At 43.2% G+C, this 27,388-nt stretch overlaps 1 long non-coding RNA gene across 2 annotated transcripts in view; it reads right to left on the reverse strand.

Moving 5' to 3' along the window:
• Window positions 1-23,062, reverse strand: part of LOC142310325 (uncharacterized) — a 29,989-nt gene extending 6,927 nt beyond the window's left edge. For both annotated transcript variants that reach the window (XR_012754132.1, XR_012754133.1), the window contains exon 1: window positions 23,004-23,062. This is a non-coding gene — a long non-coding RNA (uncharacterized LOC142310325). The remainder of the gene's footprint in view (window positions 1-23,003) is intronic.
• Between the last annotated feature and the right edge of the window lie 4,326 nt (window positions 23,063-27,388).

Genomic DNA, 27,388 nt, shown 5'->3' on the forward strand with positions numbered 1-27,388 from the left:
TGTTGATAATGATAAAATGAAGGAAATTATTTTTAGAGCCATTGAATATCTTCTCCAAAGCAATTTCTTCATATTTGGAGCCTCAGGAGGCTCACTTAGAATGGCAGCGAGCCATCGATCCCCTTCCCTACTGATCCTGTCCCTGACAGTTTTGGAAAGCTTGTTAGCCATCGCTCCACAGCAGCACAGTGGTCAACAGTGTCTGGATCTCACCAGGTGAGGAAAGACCGGAACAGGAAGGACAAGGGGTATATAAAGGGTAGACAATAGGATTATGGGAACAATCCTATTGGATAAAACCTACAAGGGGTGGGGATCGGACATTGGAAGATGCTTAACCTTGTACTACACCGACACAGCAGTCAGGGTGGATCCAGTTTAAGCATTGACATGCCATGTATTTTGTAGAGATGAGGGTTCTACGAGTCAGTTTGTGTTTAATACAGGTGCCTTTTCTAAGAATGTTAAGGCTAATTTTGTGTCTCCAAGCATTGTCCCAGAATGAGGGACAAATAACCAGTCTGGGTTCTTGGTGGAGAGGTGGTATTGTGTTCTCTGAGGGCAGATCTCAGTGCATTCAGAATGCTCAGGACAGTGTTACAATAGATCTATCTATATACAAACTCTATGTAGCGCTCTCTTTGCAAATAGATCTACTTAAAGAAATCCATGGTTCCGTTTTAGTGGAACATCTGGATTTTTCTGCCATGTAGAGTTGTTTCTAGATATTTTAGGTGACAGATTGCTCAGAAAAATATTAAAGAGTATGTCCATAATTGCAGAGTCTGTGCCAGGACTAAGGCAGGCTTTACACGCTGCGACATCGCTAGCGATTGCTAGCGATGGTGAGCGCAATAGCACCCGCCCCCGTCGCACATGTGATATCTGGTGCTTGTTGCCGTAGCGAACATTATCGCTACGGCAGCTTCATACGCACATACCTGGTCGGCGACGTCGCTGTGACCGCCGAATAATTTCTCCTTCCCTTCAAGGGGAAGGTGCATTCGGCGTCACCGCGACGTCACTAAGCGGCCGGCCAATAGAAGCAGAGGGGCGACGATGAGCGGGACATAACATCCTGCCCACCTCCTTCCTTCCGCATAGCCGGTGGAGGCAGGTAAGGAGATGTTTGTCGTTCCTGCGGTGTCACACACAGTGATGTGTGGTGCTGCAGGAACGACAAACAACATCGTACCGGCAGCAGTAACGATATTATGGAAAGGAGCAACGTGTCACCGATCAATGATTTTTGACGTTTTTGCGATTGGTGATCGTCGCTCCTAGGGTTTACACGCTGCGATGTCGGTAATGGCGCCGGATGTTCGTCACTAACGACGTGACCCCGACGATATATTGTTATCGATGTCGCAACGTGTAAAGCCCGCCTAAGACCTCTCCATTACACCATTTCATAATCTAAAGCCGGCGTTACACGCTACGATTTATCTGACGATATGTCGGCGGGGTAACGGTTTCCGTGACGCACATCCGGCATCGTTAGCGACGTCATTGCGTGTGACACCTACGTGCGACTCCGAACGATCGCAAATAGGTTTAAAATCATTGATCATTGACACGTCGTTCACTTTCAAAATATTGTTCATCGTTTGGAACGCAGCGGACATATTGGTACGTTTGGCACCCTGCCAACGACGAACAACATCCACATGACCGCCTTGGTCAAACAATATATTGCTGAACTATTTTGCGTCGCTTGTGCATAAACGACCTATGTGCGATCTCGGCAAATCGTAACTACGATCTGGGGGTGTCACATCGCTCATGAGATCGTTAGATAAATCGTAGCGTGTAACGCGGCCTTTAGGGTGCCAACCTTCATGGTCAAGCAGGGACAAGTCATAGTCAGATTTAGGGTTTCTCCTACACATCTTCTTGTTTGTCTATCCCCGTGTGAGTGATAGAACTCAGTTATAACATGGTCTCCTGAAAAAGATTTTGTTCATTTTGCTTATTTTTACCTTTATCAATTTGAACATTATTCTTTTCCATATTTTTTTCCATCCTGTTTCCGATCTTCTATAGCCAATACACATGCATTCATATCACAGCAGTTGTAATAAACCTTCTACCGGAGTGGTTCATTATTTCACCCTGCTTATCTTGTATTCATCCATTGACCACAGATATAAATCATCTTATCCTCATCATAACAGTGCAAAATAGTATTATGCAGGGAGGACAATTTATCCAGTTCCCCTTCTTTTTTAAGATTCTGTTTTATTCCTGCAATGTGAAATCTGAAAATAAAAAAACAGGAGGTGTCCAATCCCAACATCAATATACATGTATAAAATGTTTCATTGATAAATAAAGATTCCAATTGGAATTTTTTATGACCTAGGTCAAACCTAATATTATATTCAATAGACTAAGCTCTCTTTAAAGAGTCACCGCCATTGAGCACCAACAGAATGTTAGAGTTTGGCTCAAGGTGTCCACTTAATCAACGTCCCAACTTGTGTCAGAAGATGGTCATTACTGCCCTCTGGATTTATTGCTTGGTTCAAAGCAAATTACTTTCTCTTTTCGTTTCTGCAAGCCTGAGTTCCCCTGCTTTTAATCATACTTTACTTTCGGTGGAGACATTTTTGTTTTTGTACAGCTTGGAGCCATCGCAGTTCCTGAAAAATTATAAATCTTGCAGGTTGCGGAAATAGAGCTACAAAAACTTGATTGAACTATTCATAAACACAAAGAAAGTCAAAGTGACGGCAAATGTTCTGCAGGTGAAACAATATAAAGGAAAAAACATTCCACTTGTCCGGGTCTCGTAATGAAAAATTAATTATGTGTAATGAGCCATGGCCAGGGTCAGGCAGGGGCACAGAAACTTTTAGCCTCTTATTGAAGGAGTGAGTTGTTGAAGTAAAGAATATAAAAACGATAATATATTTCAACTTCAACCAAATACTGTTTATCGCTGAATAGATGTTGCTGAGGTTGATTGAGATTTAAAGATTCTAGTAACACTATTGCAATTCCATTGTTCTGCTATAGTACCACAGAGGAGGTAACTATAAACCTCCCATAAAGAGGTTGTCCACTACTCGAACATCCCCTTCTGAATCCCAATGTTTCCCTCAGTAAAATAATAACAGATATACCTCACCTCTGGTACCGGCTGCCCTCTCACTTCCTTTGAATGTCTGGTTTGTCCAAAGGAGGGGAGAGTGAGGTTAGGACTGATTGGCCGAAGGGATTGCATGACATAAAAATCACGTGATCGCTGGGAGAGCCAGTGCTCAAACCACTGTAAGGGCACTGCCACCGAAGGTGGGTAGAAGTGTTATTATTTTATAATAGCTGTACTACCTGGCTTCGCCCGGGTTAAGAACTGCTGTTAACAAAATAGAATGTATTAACAAAAATGTATTCTGCACACAAAAACCACAAAACAAATAGATATAAATGTAATTATAATGTCTGTCTCCCCCTCTGTAAATATCTTTCTGTCTCTCTCTCTATCTCTTTGTCTGTCTGTCTCTTTCCCTGTCTGTCTCTGACTGTCTCTGTCTCTTTCTCCATCTGTCTCAATCTCTTTCCCTGTCTGTCTATCTATCTCTGTCATTTTCCTGTCTGTCTCTTTCCCTGTCTGTCTCTTTCCCTCTGTCTCTCTGTCTCTTTCCCTGTGTCTGTCTCTTTGTCTGTCTCTTTACTTGTCTTTGTCTGTCTCTTACCCTGTCTGTCTCTTTCCCTCTCTTTCCCTGTCTGTCTGTTTCCCTGTGATTGTCTCTGTCTCTTTGTCTGTGTCTGTCTCTTTACCTGTCTGTGTCTGTCTCTTAACCTGTCTCTCTCTTTCCTTCTCTTTCCCTGTCTGTCTCTTTCCCTGTCAGTCTGTCTCTTTGTCTGTGTCTGTCTCTTTGTGTTTGTCTCTTACCCTGTCTATGTCTGTTTCTTACCCAGTCTGTGTCTGCCTCTTTCCCTGTCTGTGTCTGTCTCTTTCCCTGGCTGCATTGTGACACGCCAACATTCCATTTAAGGGCGTGGCTGCACATTCTTCTGAAGTTCTGGCTGCACTGTAGCTCCCAGCTCCATTCACTTTAATGGAGGCAGGTTTTTTGGTGAATAACTGTAAAGCGCAGGGTTCAAATTTCCCCTCAAAACATAGCCTATGACGCTCTTGGGGTCCAGAAGTGTGAGTGTGCAAAATTTTGTGGCTATAGCTGCGACGGTGCAGATGCCAATCCCGGACACACACACACACACACACACATTCAGCTTTATATATTAGATGGGGTGGGAAGAAATATAACTGTGGACCCTTTAACACAGACCCTAATTTCTAAAATATGTACCTGTATTATAATTATTTGACATATAGCAATGTACTGGCTTTGAACTATTACATGAGCCTTTGCATCCTCTGTATTTTGCTGAAGAGAGGTTTTAAAACACAGCGTGCTGATTTGTGGAGGATAGACTATTACAATATAAATCCTGTGCATAAGAAAAAAACAGGTATAATACTGTTTCACATGAACTAGAATATAACAGTTTTAATACTGCTGCACATGAACTAGAATATAGTTGTTATAATACTGCCCCTATGTACAAGAATATAACTGCTATAATACTGCCCCTTTGTACAAGAATATAACTGCTATAATACTGCCCCTATGTACAAGAATATAACTACTATAATACTGCCCCTATGTATAAGAATATAGCTACTATAATACTGCCCCCTATGTACAAGAATATAACTGCTATAATACTGCTCCTATTTACAAGAATATAACTGCTATAATAGTGCCCCTATGTACAAGAATATAACTGCAATAATACTGCTCCTATGTATAAGAATATAACTACTATAATACTGCCTCCTATGCACAAGAATATAACTGCTATAATACTGCCTCTATGTACAAGAATATGAATACTATAATACTACCCCCTATATACAAGAATATAACTACTATAATACTGCCCCTATGTACAAGAATATAACTACTCTAATACTGCTCCTATGTACAAGAAAATAACTACTATGATACTGCCCCTATGTACAAGAATATAACTGCTATAATATTGCTCCTATGTACAAGAAAATATTTACTATAACACTGGCCTCCTATGTACAAAAACATAACTACTATAATACTGCCTGCTATGTACAAAAATATAACTACTATAATACTGCCCCAATGTACAAGAATATAGCTACAATAATACTGCTTATATGTACAAGAATATAACTACTACTAGCTGTACTACCCGGCTTCACCCGGGTTAATAACTGTTGTTAACAAAATAGAATGTATTAACATTACCGGGATAGAATGTAGAAAATAGAATGTATTAATGCCCGGGATAGTAACTGTCTCTCTGTTTCTCTCCCATTCTCTGTCTGTCTCCCCCTCTGTATATATCTCTCTGTCTCTCTCTCTCTATCTCTTTGTCTATCTGTCTCTTTCCCTGTCTGTCTCTGACTGTCTCTGTCTCCGTCTGTCTCAATCTCTTTCCCTGTCTGTCTATCTATCTCTTTCCCTGTCTGTCTATCTATCTATGTCACTTTCCCTGTCTGTCTCTTTCCCTATCTTTCCCTGTCTGTCTCTTTCCCTGTGTCTGTCTCTTTACCTGTCTTTGTCTGTCTGTTTCCCTGTCTGTCTCTTTCCCTCTCTTTCCCTGTCTGTCTGTTTCCCTGTGTCTGTCTCTTTACCTGTCTGTGTCTGTCTCTTAACCTGTCTCTCTCTTTCCTTGTCTGTCTCTTTCCCTGTCAGTCTGTCTCCCCCTCTGTATATATCTCTCTGTCTCTCTCTGTAGAAAATAGAATGTATTAATGCCCGGGATAGTAACTGTCTCTCTGTTTCTCTCCCATTCTCTGTCTGTCTCCCCCTCTGTATATATCTCTCTGTCTCTCTCTCTCTATCTCTTTGTCTATCTGTCTCTTTCCCTGTCTGTCTCTGACTGTCTCTGTCTCCGTCTGTCTCAATCTCTTTCCCTGTCTGTCTATCTATCTCTTTCCCTGTCTGTCTATCTATCTATGTCACTTTCCCTGTCTGTCTCTTTCCCTATCTTTCCCTGTCTGTCTCTTTCCCTGTGTCTGTCTCTTTACCTGTCTTTGTCTGTCTGTTTCCCTGTCTGTCTCTTTCCCTCTCTTTCCCTGTCTGTCTGTTTCCCTGTGTCTGTCTCTTTACCTGTCTGTGTCTGTCTCTTAACCTGTCTCTCTCTTTCCTTGTCTGTCTCTTTCCCTGTCAGTCTGTCTCTTTGTCTGTGTCTGTCTCTTTGTGTCTGTCTCTTACCCTGTCTATGTCTGTTTCTTTCCCTGTCTGTGTCTGTCTCTTTCCCTTGCTGCATTGTGACACGCCGACATTCCATTTAAGGGCGTGGCTGCGCATTCTTCTGAAGTTCTGGCTGCACTGTGGCTCCCAGCTCCATTTGCTTTAATGGAGGCAGGTTTTTTGGTGAATAACTGTAAAGCGCGGGGTTACAATTTCCCCTCAAAACATAGCTTATGATGTTCTCGGGGTCCATAAGTGTGAGTGTGCAAAATTTTGTGGCTGTAGCTGCTACGGTGCAGATGCCAATCCCGGACATACACACACACACACACACACACACACACACACACACACACACACACACTGCTTTATATATTAGATAATACTGCCCTCTGTGAACAAGAATATAACTATTATAATACTGTACCATTTGTACAAGAATATAACTACTATAATACTGCCCCCTATGTAAAATAATACAACTAATATAATACTGCCTTTTATGTAAAAGACTTTACTATAATACTGCCCATTTGTACATGTACAAATATGTAACTACTGCTAATATTCATATGTGAGAGCAGCTTTTATATAACTAGTGGGTTGAAAAAAGACCTAAGTCTATCAAATTCAGTTTTCTTTTACTTACAAACTTCAGTTGATCCACAAGAAGACATAAAACCCTCTTCAAATATAACAGGTCTAATACATCATCAAGTGGAAAAGGTTCCTTCTTGTCCCTTACTTGCAATTGGACAAATCCCTAAATTAACATTCTTTCAGTTTTCGGGTCTTTTAGAAAAGTCAGCTATGGGTAGGCATGCTGATAAAAGAAACAGTAAAGGCATGTTGGATTCTGCCCTCCGCACCGCAGACGCCAATCATTTTTAAAAAAGCCCAAAACCTTCTTGAATCACAGTTCTATACAGTTACCTAACTTTATAATTTGAACAGAAAAGTAATGATTTCAAACTTTGTGAAACAAATATAAAGAGGTAAAATAATACTTTCGAGAAGTTGATACATTTCCTAATACAGGACAATAAGTGACAATTTGAAATGTCCCACATTCATTACATATTTTAGATTTTTTTTATGTCTGCTTTTTTTAGTTTAGCATATATAAACCATAGAGGTGTATGTTGATGGCCAAATCAAGGAAAATATTAATTCTCCTTTTATCGCAGATTTTGTAGGGAAATTTAATGTCCCATATTTTTCTATTTATTTATTTTACTCACTTATATAGTGCTATTAATTCTACAGAAATGCTGTCCCCATTGGGGCTCACAATCTAAATTCCCTATGTGTATGTCTTTGGAGTGTGAAAGGAAACCGGAGAACCCGGAGGAAACCCACGTAAACACATGGAGAACATACAAACTGCTTCCAGATGTTGTCCTTGGTGGGATTTGAACCCAGGATCCCAGACTGCAGTGCTAACCACTGAGCCACCATGCTTCCCTTCTATGGTACCTCTGCAGAGCATAACACATGTAAGGTGAAAAATATTTTTAAAAATCCTTCTGTTCACCTCACCACTTATGTCTCTGGCACCTCTGCTTCTCACCGTCACCCATCCAGTCCTCTTCGCATCTTCAGTTTGATGCAGCACTTGTTGAATTCCCAAGGCTTGCTCTTCTTTATCTGGGAGTTGTTTTACCCAGAACACCACCAGTGATAGTTCCTATTAGGCAGTGTACATCTCTGGTTCCCATAAGTGACTGACCTGAACTTGTCCTGCTATCTAGTTTCTCATACCTCATCCCGTCTCCTCCCCTTCTCTGACCTGACTCCCTGTCTCCCTGGCCCTTGGCTAAGTTTCTGACCCCGGCTCCTCTAGCTCCCGTGTACCCGACTTGTCCGCTTGGCTCCCCGACCTCGGCTTGTTGCCTGACTCCGGCTCCATTTTCTTCCTGATTATTGACATGACTTTTTGGTTTACAGACCCTTGGCTCTCACTTAGCCCTCGGCTTGTTTTTCTCCCTCTGTCACTGGCATTACCTCACAGCTTCTGACTCCTGGCTTGTTCGACTATCCCTCAGCAGTGTGTCTAGAAACACCTAGTGTACACCCCCTGCATATATCCTCCACTAGTATGTCTGGTGACACGTAGTGGTGTAGTGTCTCATTACACCTGGGTGTTTGGCATCACAGGTATTATGACGTTATGGTGTGTGCCAGGAACGGGTCAAGGGGGGGGCAGGGTAGGCAACTGTCTAGGGTGCTACCTCCTCCCTCCCAGAGAGAGACACACTTCTGGGGTGGGGGAATTGTCATTGCTGAATGCCTGTGGCTGGCCAGCACCACGTCAGACTTGACGACCGGGATGCAGGCATGAAGGTAAGATGTGTCATTGAGTCTGACTGTTGCTCCCTCCCTGCATTCATGACCAGCATTAGCTATGTGTGGTCATATAGGACACCAACCGCCAGACTGCAGTGGGGCAACAGCAAGTCAGGTGAAATCTAGTCTGTCTGTATACTGATCGCTGCCGCCCCACTGCCATGATCCATTTCTCTCTAGCCAAGAGATTTATTGTATCTGAGCTATGGGGAGAGAAGCTCAACCACCCTGCAGAGAGGAGGATGCAGTACATCCCAGGCAGGAGCTTCCTTTCTCAATGTGCAGAGCAGCATTTAGTGTTGGCTCAGGGAGGACAGGGAGGGGCAGAAGACACTGGACCACCACAGAGATCCCAGAGCACAGCAGCATATAGATACAGGGGTCAAGACCACGGTCGGCCCCATATTTGTTTTGCACTGCCTGCGAACGGGATGGTAACTAAATTCAATGACACTGGGGTCCCCAAGTAGCTTCACGCCACGGGGATCCACACTACAAGGCGCAAGCAGGAAGGTCTCACACGCTCTACAACACCTGTGGTGACCTCTGATTCATCCGGGATTGGCTGGGGCCCAGCACGGTGGTGACCGGTACTCTAAGGGCACTATCCTAAGAACTGTGAGTAAAATACTTGGCCCACAACCGCTGCCTCAGCCTCTTATTACTGGTGCCGGTGTCTTGACTCCTGTTTCTATATGCTGCTGTGCCCCGGGATCTCTGTGGTGGTTGGCAACGGGACATGAAATCCCCCTTCCCTGCAGATTCTGGTAGTCCAACGTGGAGTATGTTCTACTCTAGGGCTCTGCACCCTAACTGTCTCAAAGGGGCTGTTGGGTCTCACCCTCCAGCTATCATGTTGCTCCTCTGTCTCACCAACTCCACCCGGTCGTCTCCTGTTTCTTTCAGTCTGCCCAGTCCTTTCCAGTCTGCCTAACGGAGGGAGCTTTGAAGCACACCCCTCCGCTACCGTGGTCCTACGGGGCCATGATGTCCTGGCACTCTCCTTCTCTCATTCCCTGTGATAGCTCTGAAGCACTCATCCCGGGTGGTCTTTCTGAGTGGAGCTGTGAAGCACACCCCTCAGCGGCCTGGCTTCTCCTGCATCTCAGACTGATCTGAAGTGATTTCCTGTGTGTTCTGTAACTTCCCCAGTCAGCCCCCACCTTCCTGATGACTCATCTTGCCCGGGAAAAACCCATTGCTATGGTGACCACCTGTGTTGTGTAACTGTTGACTGGCTGTTTTGTGTAAGCTATAAGCACAGTATGTTGTGTAAGCTCTGAGGACCAGTGGTTAACCTCTTCTTACCCGGGATAAGTACTGCACCTTAAGACAGATGCAATACCCTGTGGCGACTGAAGCCTCGGGGGCGCCACAATGACATCATCATATTGGTCTGTCCATATTGTTTAAAGACATAGTACTCTTAGGGGTACTTTGCACACTACGACATCGCAAGCCGTTGCTGCGATGCTGAGTATGATAGTCCCCGCCCCTGTCGCAGCAGCGATATGTGGTGATAGCTGGCGTAGCGAAAATTATCGCTATGCCAGCTTCACATGCACTCACCTTGCCCTGCGGCGTCGCTCTGGCCGGCAACCCGCCTCCTCATTAAGGGGGCGGGCCGTGTGGCATCATAGCGACGTCACACGGCAGGCGGCTAATAGAAGCGGAGGGACGGAGATGAGCGGGACGTAAACATCCCACCCACCTCCTTCCTTCCGCATAGCTGACAGGAGCTGCGGTGAAGCAGGTAGGAGATGTTCCTCGCTCCTGCGACTTCACACACAGTGATGTGTGGTGCCGCAGGAACGAGGAACAACATCGGACCATCGCAGCAGGGTAATTATGGTTTTCGCCGATGCTACACCGATGATACGATTACGATGCTTTTGTGCTCGTTAATGGTATCATCTAGGCTTTACACACTACAATGTCGAGAGCAACGCAGGAAGTGCATCACTTTCGACATGACCCCACCGACATCGCACCTGCGATGTCGTAGTGTGCAAAGTACCCCTTAGTATTTGTAAACTTTTTGCTTTGGAGAAAGTAATAACAATACCTTTAAAACATTCTCTCTCTCTCATTCTGGCATTTGGCAAATATAAATAATTTTGGTTCGTAATTGACCTAAAACGGGAAGGTTTATTCTGATTTCATGTCAGCTAGTGAGAAAAACATGCAGATGTGTCTTTTTAGATAGTGGATGTAAACCGCTGGTTTCAACTGTATGTGGTAAAATGAATAGTGTCATATAAATGTACAACTCAACAAGCCTGCGTAGGCCTATGTGAACAGAAACATAAAAAAGTTATTGCTCTTGGAAGAAGGGGAGGAAAAAAGGAAAAAAAATATAAAAGGAAATTGGAAGAGGTTAAAGGGAATGTGTCCTGAGAATTTTTTATCTCAAACTAATGATGTATGCACATGGTGTTTTATGCTGATTATTTCTATACCTTGATTGAAAAAAATCCATTTTGTAGTTTGAGAAATGCAGTGTTGAAATTATATGGAAATGATCCACTACTGCTTTGGGGTGGGACATAGCACTTGCAGTTCTCCTGCCCTCCCTATTCCGTGACGCCTCCTGTGTCTGACTGACAGGTCACTCTTATTGTAGTGACCTGATTTCCCCAGTGCTGTAAGTGCAGGGGTGATGGTCATGATGTCGTTAGATCCAATATATCAGTTGGCGCATCCTATGGCGGAGAGACTGTTTTCACACTAAAGGCCTCCATACATATTAGACAAAAGTCAGTGAACCACAGATATTATTGGGATTGTCCAACAGTCTAATATGTACAGGGGTTGATCCTTATTAGTTTTCATGACTATTCTTGGATTTAACATTTAAAATATAGGACATCAGGGATGAATATCACTGTTTGTCCCTCAAATTCTGTAAATGGTCCACAAACAATAAGTGATTCTATATCTAACTTTGAAAATGCACTTCCTAATGAGCCTCACCACAGAAGTTAACTTTTCCTGGTATTTTTCGGTGAAATAAAGTAAACATCGGAGGAGGTAAGTTAGGGGGTCCTGTTATCTTAGTAGTCAACACATTCCTTTACTTGGGAGCTGAGGGTTGATCGGGGAGGTAGAGCACCACTGGCTTAATCTAACTAGGGCATCAAAATAACTTGTCCTAGCCCTAATGTGTGCCACAACCTTATGCGCCTACCAAGAACCCCCCAGGGCCTAATTAAACCCAGAAGTAACAGCCCAGTGAGAGGAATTCAATGGAAACGGTGGCGATCTGAAGATGCGACAAGAACTGGACAGTTCCAAAGGCTGCCATTTTGCTGAATCCACACAAAAGCAAATGATACAAAATCCGCATTTTGGGGCATGCAGATTTTTGTAAAATTTAAGATAAATTCATTTCCACTTGAATATAGTTGATAAATGAGCAAATTGATTTGAACTGAATTAGTGTTGAATTTTTAACAATACTTGGAACTCGAAAAACAATTCACAATTTCATTCTCACAAATCACCTAAAATGGCAACCGACATTTTAAATATTGCAGAGTATTGCATCCCCCTTAATAGTATTACATGAGCTCAGGAGGATTTCCTCCTAATGCCTTGTAAGTATTATGGCATAGCAGTCAGGGATGACTATAATAGTCTTTCTAAAAAGCCAAGGCAAAGACTGCAGCAGCCATTTTATGGTGAATCTGGATAGTGAGGGAACGTCACAGTTCTAGCTCAGCCATAGAAATAGGAAGGTAAACACATAAAATACTGAATAAACTGTACAGCATAGAAATTAAGAAAATTAGTGTTTAACCTTTTTTTGGATTGCCTAATCTTTTGCTTCTAGCAACTAAGATTTTATAATTAGGTCCAATGATTATTATTTTAATAAATATTATTATTATTATTAATAATAATATTAATTAATTATTGGTTATTGATTATTATTATTATTAATACTTTAATAATTATTATTTATTATAATTTGGCAAATTATGTTTCTGATTCACTAGGACCCAAATCATTAAAAATCTGTCATTTAATTTAAAAAAAAAAATGAAAATTGCTAATTTGGCAAGTAATGGGTTAAGAAACAAAAAATAGTGTCATACATATTTTCCAGGTTAAGGGTACGCTCACATTAGCATACAGCATCGGATGAAATAGTTTAATGACATTCCGCTCAGGCTCTGCTGCAATTGTGAGCGGAGTGTTATTTACTGTTATCCGATTCCCTCACATGCGAGAGTCGGATCACAGATGTGGAGTAGATGGAGAGATTAATCTTTCTATCTTTTCCAGTGTCTGTCTCTGCGTATATCGAACTGCACTCAGATGACATTAGGGACATTGGGTAATGAAATAAAGCCTGGCTCAATTTAAAGGTCACTCAGATCTGGACAATTGTGAACCTTGTTAACACCACAGGGCCCACACCCTGAAACCAGGACCTCTACTGTTTACGGCACAGGGAGTCCTAAGAAACACTGTCCGGGTGCGTAGGGGGCACACCATGACAGTAGAGGCAGCCCAGTTTGCGTCACTGAGATGCCACAATATAACTGGAGTGGTAGGACTGGAGCGGGGTAACTGGCCTTGACTGTGTCTGGCTGCAAATCTTGGCGAGACAAGCACCGACGCCTAACCCTGCCTACAGCTTCCAGTCACACACAACCCTGACACACTCTGCAGGACTGCCTTGGCACTGAGACCACACATTGGCTGCACTGCTCTGTTAACTTCCAGAGCTATAATGACGACTGCGCGCTCCAGGACCTTTCAACAACTAACGTTCGCCACAAACACAGTGCCAATCCAAGATGGCACCCACAGGAACCAATGGCAGAGTGCCACATCATCAGTGCCGTCACCAGCGGCCTATCCGGGACCACCACGTCCCTGATGACACAACCGCAGCACCGCCCCAAACACCCTACCAGTCATCATCAGAAGACCAATGATGGGCTGCCAGGTCATAGGAGTGGGCTTCCGCAAGCCAGTCCGGATTGGCCACATCATCAGGACACCTGACGCTATCCTGCCTAACAGGTCCTGTGACCTCACGGACATGCCCAGTGAAGGCCTAACTGGACAGCCTCAGATTCTGCACTAAGTGCCTGAGCAATGAGGCTTTTTGCACTAAGTGTGTGAGCATGCTCAGTAGCCTGAACTGAAGACAGTCTCAGGAATGGATTTAACAGGCTGAGCATACTCAAAATACTGGACTTGGGCTCTGACTGGGGTAAATCGGCACATGCATGCGCACTAGCCGCATTTCCACACTTAGGAATGGAGAAATAAGCAGCCAGCTGGATGACCCAAGGCATGGCCAGAAACGGGAGCCGGCGCCTGGGTGTAAGAAGAACCACAGCAGGCTGCTTGCGGCAATGGCGGGCACAGATTTGTAACACACGGTATACGTTTAGTCTAATTCTAAACCTGTTAAGATTTAAAACAGTATTAAAAATATCTGACCAATGATCTTTAGGGCTTTCCATGCAGCAGACTGGCATTGTGTGCTATAATTTAGAATATTAACAACAATTACATTCATATCTTTCTCTGCTGTAAACTCATTTCACTCCCCCAATTGGCCAGTTAATTTAGGTCACCCTGTGGGGATATCACTTTGAGTACAGCATGTACTGTATTTTCTTTAGCTGTATTTGTCTTGTTGCAGCACAATCCGCCCTCACACTGATAATTGACGATATAATGACTTGTGCAGTGTACGACACATTTCCTCAGTAGCATATTTGGGTACTCCGCTATAAACATCACAATTAGATGTGACATCTTTTTATAACAACATATGCTCCTTTTCGCAATGTTTGGTTCTGTGGACTTGGCAGACAAATCAACCAACTGTTCTCAGATGTGGTCGATTAAGCCTGTTATCAAAATACAGACTGAGCCTTAGTGATCGTTGCTGTGCTGGATGTGATGTTCTTTACTTTTCCGATGAAACTCACACTGTTATTTAATGGACTATGACGTTTATGGTTAGAAAGGAATGAACCTGACACGATTTGAGTCATGGACAAGAAATTGTCTCTTTTTCTGAAAGTAAATGTGTTGAATGTATCACTCCATTTATATTATTTATTCCAAATAGTCAAAAATTGTCAAATCACATATAGCAAAAACCATACCCTCAAATTTCAAGGGACTTTTTCAGCAGGTTTTTGCTACCTCATCTGACAGCAAGATAATGTAGGGAAAGAGATTGTGAATCCAATGATGTATAACATAGATTACTGGGTGCAGCCATTCTCACATAATCAAAGAATTGAGTTGTAAGCATGTAGCTGAGCCAAGGGAGCTGTCCCGCCCACGCCACGCTCTCTATAGAAAGTCTACATTGACAGTAAGGTGTCAATCACAGCAGGGGGCGTGTCAGACTCCAGTGCACATGCTAGCTAGACCTAGTAAAGTTAAGGGCCCGTTACACGCTACGATATATCTAACGATATGTCGTCGGGGTCACGTTGTTAGTGACGCACATCCGGCATCGTTTGACATATCGTAGCATGTGACAGCTACGAGCGACTGTGAACGAGCAAAAATACTCACCTTATCGCTGCTCGTTGACACGTCGCTCAGTTTCAAAAAATCGATCGTCCTTCTACATGCTGGTTGTTCAATGTTCCCGAGGCAGCACACATCGCTCCGTGTGACACCCCGGGAACGATGAACTGCAGCTTACCTGCGTCCCGCTGGCAATGCGGAAGGAAGGAGGTGGGCGGGATGTTACGTCCCGCTCATCTCCGCCCCTCCGCTTCTATTGGCCGGCAGCTGTGTGATGTCGCTGTGACGCGGGAACGTCCCCCCCCCTTCAGGAAGAGGATGTTCGCCGCCCACAGCGAGGTCGTTCGGTAGGTAAGTACGTGTGACGGGGGTTACCGACTTTGTGCGACTTGGGAAACAAGTTGCACAAACGATGGAGGCAGGTGCGATCGCACGATAAATCGGTGCGTGTAAAGCGGCCTTTAATCACAGGGTAATAAAGCCATTAGTTTAAGAAAACAATAGCTCACACACAAATAAAAGAGGTACAGTTGCTTTTTGTTTTCTAAGCCCTACAGCAGGCTGTCCTCAGCTTATATAGCAAAAAAAACCTCCTGACAGATTCCCTTTAACTATTATAATTTAATTTCTTTGAATCTACCTGATACATTAGGGCCAATTCTTATAACCATAGTCAAGAACAGACCGTCAGGAAATGAAGATCAAAAGCCATGGTATTATACATAGAAGCCACGTACAGTATGGAGAATCAGAAATATAAACTATAGTCCAGGAGTCACTAATCTGGAATTGCCAGGGGTAATGTGTACTGTCCGATAAGGACATGTCATAAAAAATATCAAATTAGATGAGCAGTTGGAAATTATGACTCAGCAGCTAAGAGATAAGTCAGCAATAGATCGAGATAGGTTAGCAGTATAAAGTGTTAAAGGGAATGACCACTACTTGGACAACCTCTTCTCATTTCCTATGTTTTCCCCTATTAAAGAAAAAAAATTATACTCACCTCCCGTACCGGTGCGGTTCTAGCGGTGTTAGCACTTGCTCTGCTGGGACTCATGGGAAGTTGTGATGTCATGCGAGCGCTGCGCCCAATCATTCTCCAGCTTTTCTCTCTCCGCCTACAGATGTGTAATTAATCATTCGGAAGGGAGAGCTGCGGCTGCACCTCAGGAACAATCGACAGCAAAATGTGTTAATTCATTAACAGAAAGGGGGCGGAAGTGTGACGCCCTGGACTAGCCAGGTAGTCACAGACATACCAACATACACACCCCCACCCTAGACAGTTACAACAATTAGACTAAAACCCTTGTTGCCTCCCTCCAGGGTCTGATGTCCACACCAGGTGGGGCGGAGCCAGGCAGTTGGCCAAACCCACCGAGGAGTTCACAGGCCTGGAGGCGGGAAAAGTTAGTAAAGATTAGTTTTGGACATGAAAGTGAGAGGAATAAAACGTCTGGGTGTGCCTGGGTAGGAGCCCAGGCACTGACAGCAAGGTTGGCAGATGGTGGTGGCCATCTGCAGGAGTTGGTGGAACTCTGCAAAGCCGTAAGGACCGGGGCTGGGAGGTGGCCCACCGGTACCGAACCGGGGAGCGGAATGAAGCTAAGCACACAGGCAGGGCCATCGGACCCCGACCAGGCTTGGAGCCGCCGTCAATAGTCAAATCCGAGTGTGACAGGAACCCCAAGGGTTCCCCAACAACCAAGTCCCGACAGAAGGCAACAGTCCACACCGTGAGGATATACAGCCACTGCCTCAGGCTAGAGATCCAAGGACCAGCGCCTGCGGGCAAAACGGGCTCCTACGGCACCTATACGCCGGGGAGCGGACTACCGGTGGGCAACCACAGGAGTCAGAAAATTTCTAACAGGTGCAGGGAAAGATAGCCACCATCAGCCGTCCGGGGAGAGCACAACAACACTGCAGCCGGCTGCGGGACCCATCCATCCGGCCGTTTTGGTTTACCAGAGACTCTGTCAGTGATTGTCTGAGTGAGTACACCAGTGTCGTCCGGCACCGCGCCACGCTGTCCCTGTAACCCTGCACCCCAGCCATCCAGCTTCCCCGTTACACCACCGGGCCCCGGGATCACCAACCCCCTACCCACGGAGGGGACAACATCCTAGTTGCTCCCTACCATCTCTCCCGGGATCCCCGTCACCAGCAGCGGTGGTGCCATCATCACCACGTCCCGTGGGTGGTGTCTCGAACAATCTCGCCCACCCAAACTATCCCTTTTCACTCACGGGTGAGGAGCGCTGCTCGAATCCCCGGGTCCGGCCCACCGCTCGAGCAACCGAGCAGCAGCAGCAGAAGCCCCGGACCCGAGCGTGGCGAGCGCGTCCCCTCCGCCCGCGACAATTTAGTACAATTATTTATTATTTGTATTTTTGTCACTATAAAGACTTTCTAGAAACATGGAGCTATATTTTCCAATAATTGTTAATATTAAAAAAGTCTAAAATTGCTTAAACATTTACAAGTTGCATTTTGAATATTGGATTATTATGAGGCTTATTTGATTAACAGTTAGTGATCAGCGGACTTTAAAAGTCTGGATCCACGCGGTTTCAAAAGTATTCGGGTGCCAGTCTTAGGGAACTCCTGTTAATGATTGGGGTCCGGCAAATAAAGGAAAAATAAAAATAAAGCAAGCGCCCTATACTTAATGAGTCTCCGGTGTGGCTGTAACTGCTTCCAGGGTGCTCACTCTTCTTCCGGCTCTGCTCATTATTGCTCATCCATATTCACTGCTTCCCCTGCCCACTGGCAGTCCTGGCGTCTGTGATTGGTTGCAGTCAGACATGCCCCCAGCCTGTGTGACAGCGGCTAACTGCTTGCAATCACAGACCCTGTCTGCGGCTCTATCATGGTATAAAAATAAATAAACAAAAAATTGGCATAGGGACGCCCTGTGTTATGATACCCAGCACAAATAAAGCATACGGCTACAGGCTGCAGCCCCCAGCCATATGATTATCCTGGCTGTGTATCAAAATAAAAGGAACTGCATGCAGCTTTTTTTTTCTAATTATTTAAATAAATAATTTTAAAAACTGGCTTGCTGTCACTCCCAATTTTTATACTCAGCCATGATAAAGCCCGACAGCTGGGTGATGGTATTCTCATGCTGGAGAGCCCCATGCCTATTGAATCCCCCAGCCTAAAGTTAGCAGCCTGCAGCCACCCATCATTGCCGCATCCATTACATGCGACAATCCCAGAACTTTACTTGGCTTTTCCCAACTGCCCTGGTGGCAATCAGGGTAATAAAGGGTTAATAACAGCCCACAGCTGCTACTAAGCCCTAGATTAATAATGGGAGGCATCTATGAGACCCCACATTAGTAATCTGTAAGAGAAAAGAAATAAACACAAACACCTAAAAAATCCTTTATTGAACTAAAAGACATATAGTGTACCAGAAAATGGTAAAAAAAATCCAAGTGCGGTGAAATTGCAAAAAAAGGTGCAATTTTACAATTGTTTTATGGATTTTTTTTTATATACCCTGTTCACTACATGATAAAACTGTCCTGGTATTGTGATTCACCAGGTCAGTATGAGTTTGTAGGTACCATACATCTATAGTTTTACTTTTATTTAAATGGTGAAAAAAAATTCAGAAATTTGTCAAAAAAGAATAGCACTTTTGTCGCCATTTTCCGAGACCAGTAGTGTTCTCATCTTTTGGGCTTATTTCTTGAGTCTTGAGCTGACGTTTTTTGTTATACCATTTTTGGGGAGATGCACTGTTTTGAGTGCCTGTTATTGCATTTTAATGCAATATTCTGGAGACGAAAAAACTTAGTTTTCGTGTTTGGAATTTTTTTCTTGCTACGCCGTGATTAATTGATTTTATATTTTGATCAGGAATTTCTGAATGCGGTGATACCAAATATGTGTTTTGTTTTTATTTGTTTTCAATGGAGCAAAAGAGGGGGGATTTGAAGTTTTAGGGTTGTTTTTTTCCATATTTTGAAAAACTTTTCTTTATATCTTTGATTTTATTAGTCCCCTTAGGGGACTTGAAGCCTGCACTGTCCAAATGCTTCTGCTGATCAGAATGATGTTTCAATATCACTGTGAACAGCAGAAATACTGATCTCCTGTGAATGCTGGTACTCTGCTGCCGTTCACAGGAGCTTCGTCATGACAGCAACAGGGGTCATCTGACTCCTGGCTGTCACAGCTCCCAACCTGAACTCAGCGAACCTGAACATCCAGGGATCTTCTCATGCCTACTTGTGGCACCTTAGTAAAATCTGTGGAACCTCAGTGTAAAATCTGATATTAGACCCTCAATATGGGCCTGAGGGACCTTTTGGGCTTTATCATACTGTATTATTCTGGTGGAATCTCCATGTCACCATTAACTCTCCTCTCTATATATATTTCACATTGTGGGTATTTTAGGCTTCATTTATCATCCTAAATACTGTATAGTCATGATCGAAAGTGTTGGTACCCTTGAAATTGTTCCAGAAAATGAAGTATATTTCCGAGAAAATTATTGCAATTACACGTTTTGTTATTCACATTTCTTTGTGAGTATTGGAACAACACACACACAAAAACACAGAAAAAAGGCAAATTGGACACAATTTGACACAAAACTCCAAAAATGGGTGGGACAAAATTGGTGGTACCCTCAACTTAATATTTGGTTGCACACACTTTGGAATAAATAACTGCAATGAATCGCTTCCTATAACCATTATGAAGTTTCTTACACCTATCAAATGGAATGTTGAACTTTTCTTTTGCAAACTACTTTAGGTCTCTCATATTTGACGGCGTTTTCTCCCAATAGCAATTTTAAGATCTCTCCACAGGTGTTCAATAAGATTTAAATCTGGACTGATTTCTGACCACTTCAGAACTCTCCAGGACTTTGTTTCCTTTCATTTCCGGGGTTTCTTGAAATATTCTTAGGGGTCATTGTCCTGCTGAAAGACTCATGACCAAGGACACAAACCCAGCTTTCTGACACTGAGCACTACATTGCAACCCAAAATCCTTAGGCAATCTTCAGATTTCATGATGCCTTGCAAACATCATGGCACCCAGTGCCAGAGGCAACAAAACAACCCCAAAACTTCTATAAACTTCCACCATATTTGATTGTATTTACTGTGTTCTTTTCTGAGTAGGCCTCATTCCGTTTTCGGTAAACAGTAGAATGATGTGCTTTACAAAAAAGCTCTATTTGGTATTATCTGTCCATAAGACGCTTCCCCAGAAAGATTTTGGCTTAAGGCTGCTTTACACGCTGGGGGGCACGGAATTCATGACGTACATCCGGCCACGTTAGCGATGTCGTTGCGTGTGACACCTACATGCAATCGAAAATCATCGCAAACACGTGTAAAATCGCTAATCGTTGACATGCTCCCCTATTCCCAATGATCATTGCTGCTGCAGGTACGATGTTGTCCGTCGTTCCTGCGGCAGCACACATCGCTATGTGTGACACCGCAGGAACGAGGAACCTCACCTTACCTGCGGCCGCCGGCAATGAGGAAGAAAGGAGTTGGGCGGGATGTTCGTCCCGCTCATCTCCGCCCCTCCGCTTCGATTGGGTGGCCGCTTAGTGACGTTGCTGTTACGCCGAACGAACCGCCCCCCTAAAAAGGAGGCGGTTCGCTGGTCACAGCGACGTCGCTAGGCAGGTAAGTAGTGGGACGGGTCCACGCGATTTTGTGCGCCATGGGCAGCGATTTGCCCGTGACACACAAACGATGGGGGCAGGTACGCACGCTAGCGTGATCGCAGCGTGTAAAGTGGCCTTTACTCACATATATTTTGGCAACCCACAGTCTAGCTTTTTTATGTCTCTGTGTCAGTGGTGGGGTCCTCCTGGGTCTCTTACTATATAATTTTAGTTCATTAAAATGTCGACATATCGCTTGCGCTGACACTGGTGCACCCTGCGCCTGCAGGACAGCTTGAATTTGACTGAGGTTGGGGGCGGCTTATCCACCATCCAGACTAACCTGCGTTGCAACCTTTCAGAAATTTTCCTTTGCCGTCTACGTCCAGGGAGATTAGCTACAGTGCCATGGGTTGTAAACTTACTTATTACGTTGTGCACTGTAGACAAAGGAACATTGAGATCTCTGGAGATGGGCTTGCAACCTTGAGATTGTTAATAGAATCATAGCATCATAAAATGGTAGAGTTGGAAGGGACCTCAAGGGCCATCGGTTCCAACCCCCTGCAAGTGCAGGCTTTGCTAAATCATCCCAGCTATATGTTTATCCAGTTTCTGCTTGAAGATTTCCATTGATGGAGAGCTTACCACCTCCCGTGTGGCCAGTTCCACTCCCTGACTGCCCTCACTATGAAACAGTTTTTCCTAATGTCTAATCTGAATCTCCTTCCTTTAAGTTTCATCCCATTGCTTCTTGCACTTCCTTGTGCTAATGAAAATAAGGTGGTTCCCTCTGCACTAAATATTTGTAGACCACTATTAAGTCTCCTCTCAGCCTTCTCTTTTTCAAACTAAACATCCCTAGTTCTTTTAACTGTTCTTCATATGACATGGTTGCAGACCTTCCACCATTTTGGTGGCTCTTCTCTGGACTTGCTCCAATATATCGATGTCTTTCTTGAATTGGGGCACCCAGAACCGTACACAGTATTCCAGGTGGAGTCTGACCTCTCTTGAGCCAGATTCAATGCTTGTCTTGATATATCCCAGAATTTTGTTGGCCTTTTTAGCTGCAGCACCGCATTGTTGGCTCATGTTGAATCTGGCATCCACTTATTCTGCCAAGTCCTTTTCCCATGTGCTATCACTTAGTTCTATTCCTCCCATACTATACAGTAAATGTTTCAACAATTTTGGTTCCCAAGTCCTCAGGCAAATCTCTTGCCCTCTTTCTGTTCTCCATGCTTAACGTGGCATAGCCATACACACAATGCAAAGATTGAGTTGACTTCTTCCCTTTTATATTGGTGTGATTTTCATATTGCCCACACCTGTTACTTGCCACAGGTGAGTTTGAATGAACATCACATGCTTGAAACAACGTGGTTTATCTATAATTTTGGAAAGGTGCCAACAATTTGTCTGGTTTATTTTTAAGGTTTTGTATGAAATTATGTCCAATTTTCCTTTTTTTCCTCAGTTTTTTTTGTGTTGTTCCAACACACAGAAAGGAAATAAACATGTAATTGCAATAATTTTCTGAGAGAAATACTTCATTTTGTGGAACAATTTCAAAGGTTCCAACACTGTTGGCCATGACTGTAGATAATGACGGAGTTGTGATCTATGGAACACTATTAGATTTACAAGTTACCCCAATTGTTGCTATCTAATTAAATTGTATTATGAATACTCTGTATAGTCAGTCATTGTATAGAGATGTATTATACATAACTTGGTCTGTGTTCCTTTCTATATTAATAATAATCCTAGTATATTAATAGCAAAATATTTCTGCATTCGGGAAGTTCACTAACAGCCTCCCCTCACACCGTTTCAGGGCATCGTACAGGATATAATGAGTATATTTTCAGAATGCGAGAAGAATGTCAAAAACACACTCTATGCTTATGTCCCATGTGAACCCTATTAAGATCAAAAAGTCCTCAAAGAAGATCTACCACTGCACATGGCTTTTTATTTCATCTCATTATAAAATCGCAATCCTCGTAATAGGGAATCAATATCAAATACAGGGAGGGTCATGATAACGGAAATTAAAGCCATAAGAACATCTGTTGTTTGAAGAGTGAATTTTTAGTAATTAGCTTCCATGCAGATTCATTAAAAATGGTGGCTACTGGCCACAATTTTTCTGAACTATAAAGGGCCATTAGAGGTTAATTACAAGTGATAACATTCACCTAACCGCTTACTGCTCCAGCCCCTTAACGCCTCACCGTGACCTGTCCGGCCCTCGACGCATGTTCAGATCATCGTCACTCACGCTGAAATCCCCGGTTCTGCACATGAATAGGCATGGCTTTGTGCACATTGTGACATCACGTCACTGTGACCTTTTGCGGTTGCCCAGAACACTCCAAGGCATCATCAGAGCCTGAAGTTCTGACTCAATTTGAGAGGCCTGGGAATTTTATTGCAAGCGGCACAGATTGGAAGATACGACGAGGACTGGAAGAGGTAAGCGGTAAGGTGAGTATAAGGAATTTTAATTTTTTTTTTACCTATTATGCAGTGGTTCCATGGATGTCTGCATGTGATAATGGTGGCAAAATAATCAAACACCAACAATGACTACTAAAGCGGTGGCACCAGACATGTAGATGAGTCGCGGCACTGGAGATACAGAGATTAGTCTATGATCCCATATGTGATAAAAGGTGTATTTTTTCAGCTACATTTTTTAGGCTGCATTTTTTTCTACGGATGTCTGCACCAAAGTATCCTAAAGCAATCTGTTTGATTTGTGAATGTTTCTCCAGCCTGGCTTTTTTATGTCTTCAGGTAAGAAGTGGAGTCTTCCTGGGTATCCTACCATACAGTCCCTTTTCATTCAGATGCCAATGGATAGTACGGGTTGACACTGTTGTACCCTCGGACTGCAGGGCAGCTTGAACTTGTTTGGATGTTAGTCGAGGTTCTTTATCCACCATCCGCACAATCTTGCCTTGAAATCTCTCATCAATTTTTCTTTTCCTTCCACATCTAGGGAGGTTAGCCACAGTGCCATGGGCTTTAAACTTTTTGAGGACACTGCGCACTGTAGACACTGGAACTTTCAGGTCTTTGGAGATGGACTTGTAGCCTTGAGATTGCCCATGCTTCCTCACAATTTGGATTCTCAAGTCATCAGACAGTTCTTTGGTCTTCTTTCTTTTCTCCATGCTCAATGTGGTACACACAAGGACAGAGGTTGAGTCAACTTTAATCCATGTCAACTGGCTGCAAGTGTGATTTAGTTATTGCCAACACCTGTTAGGTGCCACAGGTAAGTTACAGGTGCTGGTAATTACATAAATTACAGAAGCATCACATGATTTTTCAAACAGTGCCAATACTTTTGTCCACCCCTTTTTATGTTTGGTGTGGAATTTAATCCAATTTGGCTTTATGACAATTTTTTTTTTTTTTTCATTGAAGACAAATTAAATGAAGATAATACAGTCATATGAAAACGTTTGGGCACCCCTATTAATGTTAACCTTTTTTCTTTATAACAATTTGGGTTTTTGCAACAGCTATTTCAGTTTCATATATCTAATAACTGATGGACTGAGTAATATTTCTGGATTGAAATGAGGTTTATTGTACTAACAGAAAATGTGCAATCCGCATTTAAACAAAATTTGACCCGTGCAAAAGTATGGGCACCTTAACATAAAAGTGACATTAATATTTTGTATCAATTTCTTATCAATTTCTTGATTTGAACACTCCTAACTACTTTTTACTGACTTACTAAAGCACTAAATTGGTTTTGTAACCTCATTGAGCTTTGAACTTCATAGGCAGGTGTATCCAAACATGAGAAAAGGTATTTAAGGTGACCACTTGCAAGTAGTTCTCCTATGTGAATCTCCTATGAAGAGTGGCATCATGGGCTCCTCAAAACAACTCTCAAATGATCTGAAAACAAAGATTATTCAACATAGTTGTTCAGGGGAAGGATACAAAAAGTCGTCTCAGAGATTTAAACTGTCAGTTTCCACTGTGAGGAACATAGTAAGGAAATGGAAGAACACAGGTACAGTTCTTGTTAAGCCCAGAAGTGGCAGGCCAAGAAAAATATCAGAAAGGCAGAGAAGAAGAATGGTGAGAACAGTCAAGGACAATCCACAGACTACCTCCAAAGACCTGCAGCTTCATCTTGCTGCAGATGGTGTCAATGTGCATCGGTCAACAATACAGCGCACGTTGCACAAGGAGAAGCTGTATGGGAGACTGATGCAAAAGAAGCCATTTCTGCAAGCACACCACAAACAGAGTCGCCTGAGGTATGCAAAAGCACATTTGGACAAGCCAGTTACATTTTGGAAGAAGGTCCTGTGGACTGATGAAACAAAGTTTGAGTTGTTTGGTCATACAAAAAGGCAATATGCATGGAGGCAAAAAAACACGGCATTCCAAGAAAAGCACTTGCTACCCACAGTAAAATTTGGTGGAGGATCCATCATGCTTTGGGGCTGTGTGGCCAATGCCGGCACCGGGAATCTTGTTAAAGTTGAGGGTCGCATGGATTCAACTCAGTATCAGCAGATTCTTGACAATAATGTGCAAGAATCAGTGACGAAGTTGAAGTTACCCAGGGGATGGATATTTCAGCAAGACAATGATCCAAAACACTGCTCCAAATCTACTCAGGAATTCATGCAGAGGAACAATTATAATGTTCTGGAATGGCCATCCCAGTCCCCAGACCTGAATATCATTGAACATCTGTGGGATGATTTGAAGCGTGCTGTCCATGCTCGGTGACCATCAAACTTAACTGAACTGGAATTGTTTTGTAAACAGGTATGGTCAAATATACCTTCATCCAGGAACTCATTAAGAGCTACAGGAAGCGACTAGAGGCTGTTATTTTTGCAAAAGGAGGATCTGCAAAATATTAATGTCACTTTTATGTTGAGGTGCCCATACTTTTGCACCGGTCAAATTTTGTTTAAAAGCGGATTCCACATTTTCTTTTAGTAAAATAAACCTCATTTCAATCCAGAAATATTACTCAGTCCATCAGTTATTAGATATATGAAACTGAAATAGCTGTTGCAAAAACCCAAATTGTTATAAAGAAAAAAGGTTAACATTAATAGGGATGCCCAAATGTTTTCATATGACTGTAATACCAAAGAATTTGTGATTGCAATAATTTTCAAGAAGAAACTGAGTATTATTTGACAGAATTGCAGGGGTGCCAATACTTTTGGCCAGCAGTGTACTTTTTGAAGCTGCTCCATTTTTCCATTGCTCCCTGCTTATTACCGTATTTTTTGGATTATAAGATGCACTTTTCCTCCCAAAAATTTGGGAGGAAAATGTGGGGTGAGTCTTATAATCCAAATGTAGCTACCGGGGAGTGGTGGAGAATGGTCTCAGGAGGCAGGGGCAATGATGTGGGCGCTGTACTGCGGGTGCTGTGCTGGTGCTCGCTTCAGACGGTGAGGCAGGGGCCATCCTGAAAATTTCAGCAGCGCAGGCTTCAAATAATAGCGCCCAGAGTCTGCGCGTGCGCAGATGGAGCTCTCAGTCAACATCTCATCTGTACACGCACTGCCTCCGGCCCATTGATCTCCCAGCAGCAGACTTAAGTAAAATCTGTGCACGCACCGACTCCACCCGCCACACCACCTGCAGCATTGCCCTACTTCATCACCGCCTCTGGCCCCTGTGACCCCGCTCCACCACCGCTGCCGCACACCACCACCCCCGGTAAGACGTAACCGGATTACAAGACAGACTCCTTTTTTTTCCCTTTTTTTCTCTATAGCTGAGCAATCGTGATGTCCCATATAAGAGCAAAAATCAGTCTGCAGATGTTCTTAGTGTTATTTTTTACGTTATTATATTTTTTTTACCCACAGTATGTATTTATTATTATATATTTAACATTTTATTTTACATTTAACTTGGTTTAATTTAAATCCAAATGCAAATGTGCTTAAAATCAGCAGGTTCATTTTCTACTATACTGACTTTGACAAACAGACACAACATTGTTTCATTCATCAAGTTAAAGACCCAGGAGAATTAGCGATTTCTTCTCATTCTGTGGTTGAAGACATTAAAACAATCCATTGTATTGGTGGCTAATGATCTCCATATATCACATTCTGTTTATTGTGATTCTATATACAAGTGCTGTCGATAAGTGGTGTGGACAGCTATAGGATTGCACATTTATGTGGCGTCAGATCTTCCTTTCCCGGCACTATCATTATACGGCACAGCCGGAGTCACTTCCAGCAGAGATCTCTTTTAGCTACACATTAATGAACCTCGATATTTTGAATCTTGAAAAATGAGACTCAAAATCTTAGAACTTTTTTTTTTTTTAATCTAAAGTTTTTCTTTTTATTTACTTCCTTTTCATGTAGAACAACCTGCCATGGGCTTTACTTCACAACACTTTGTTTATCTACTGAGCACAGAATTTGGCTATAGTCTTGGGATTATGAGCATATAAATATTAACTATTGGACCTCCAATACTAGAGTTTAATAGAAAAATGTGTGGCCTTAAATTTATGTTTAGTAATCTATCTACTGATCGATGGGCTGGTCTAGAGGAAGAGCTGATCTATGGGACAGTCCTGAGGAAGAGCTGA

Source organism: Anomaloglossus baeobatrachus, chromosome 5 (genome assembly GCF_048569485.1).
Source record: "Anomaloglossus baeobatrachus isolate aAnoBae1 chromosome 5, aAnoBae1.hap1, whole genome shotgun sequence".
Classification (NCBI taxonomy): domain Eukaryota; kingdom Metazoa; phylum Chordata; class Amphibia; order Anura; family Aromobatidae; genus Anomaloglossus; species Anomaloglossus baeobatrachus.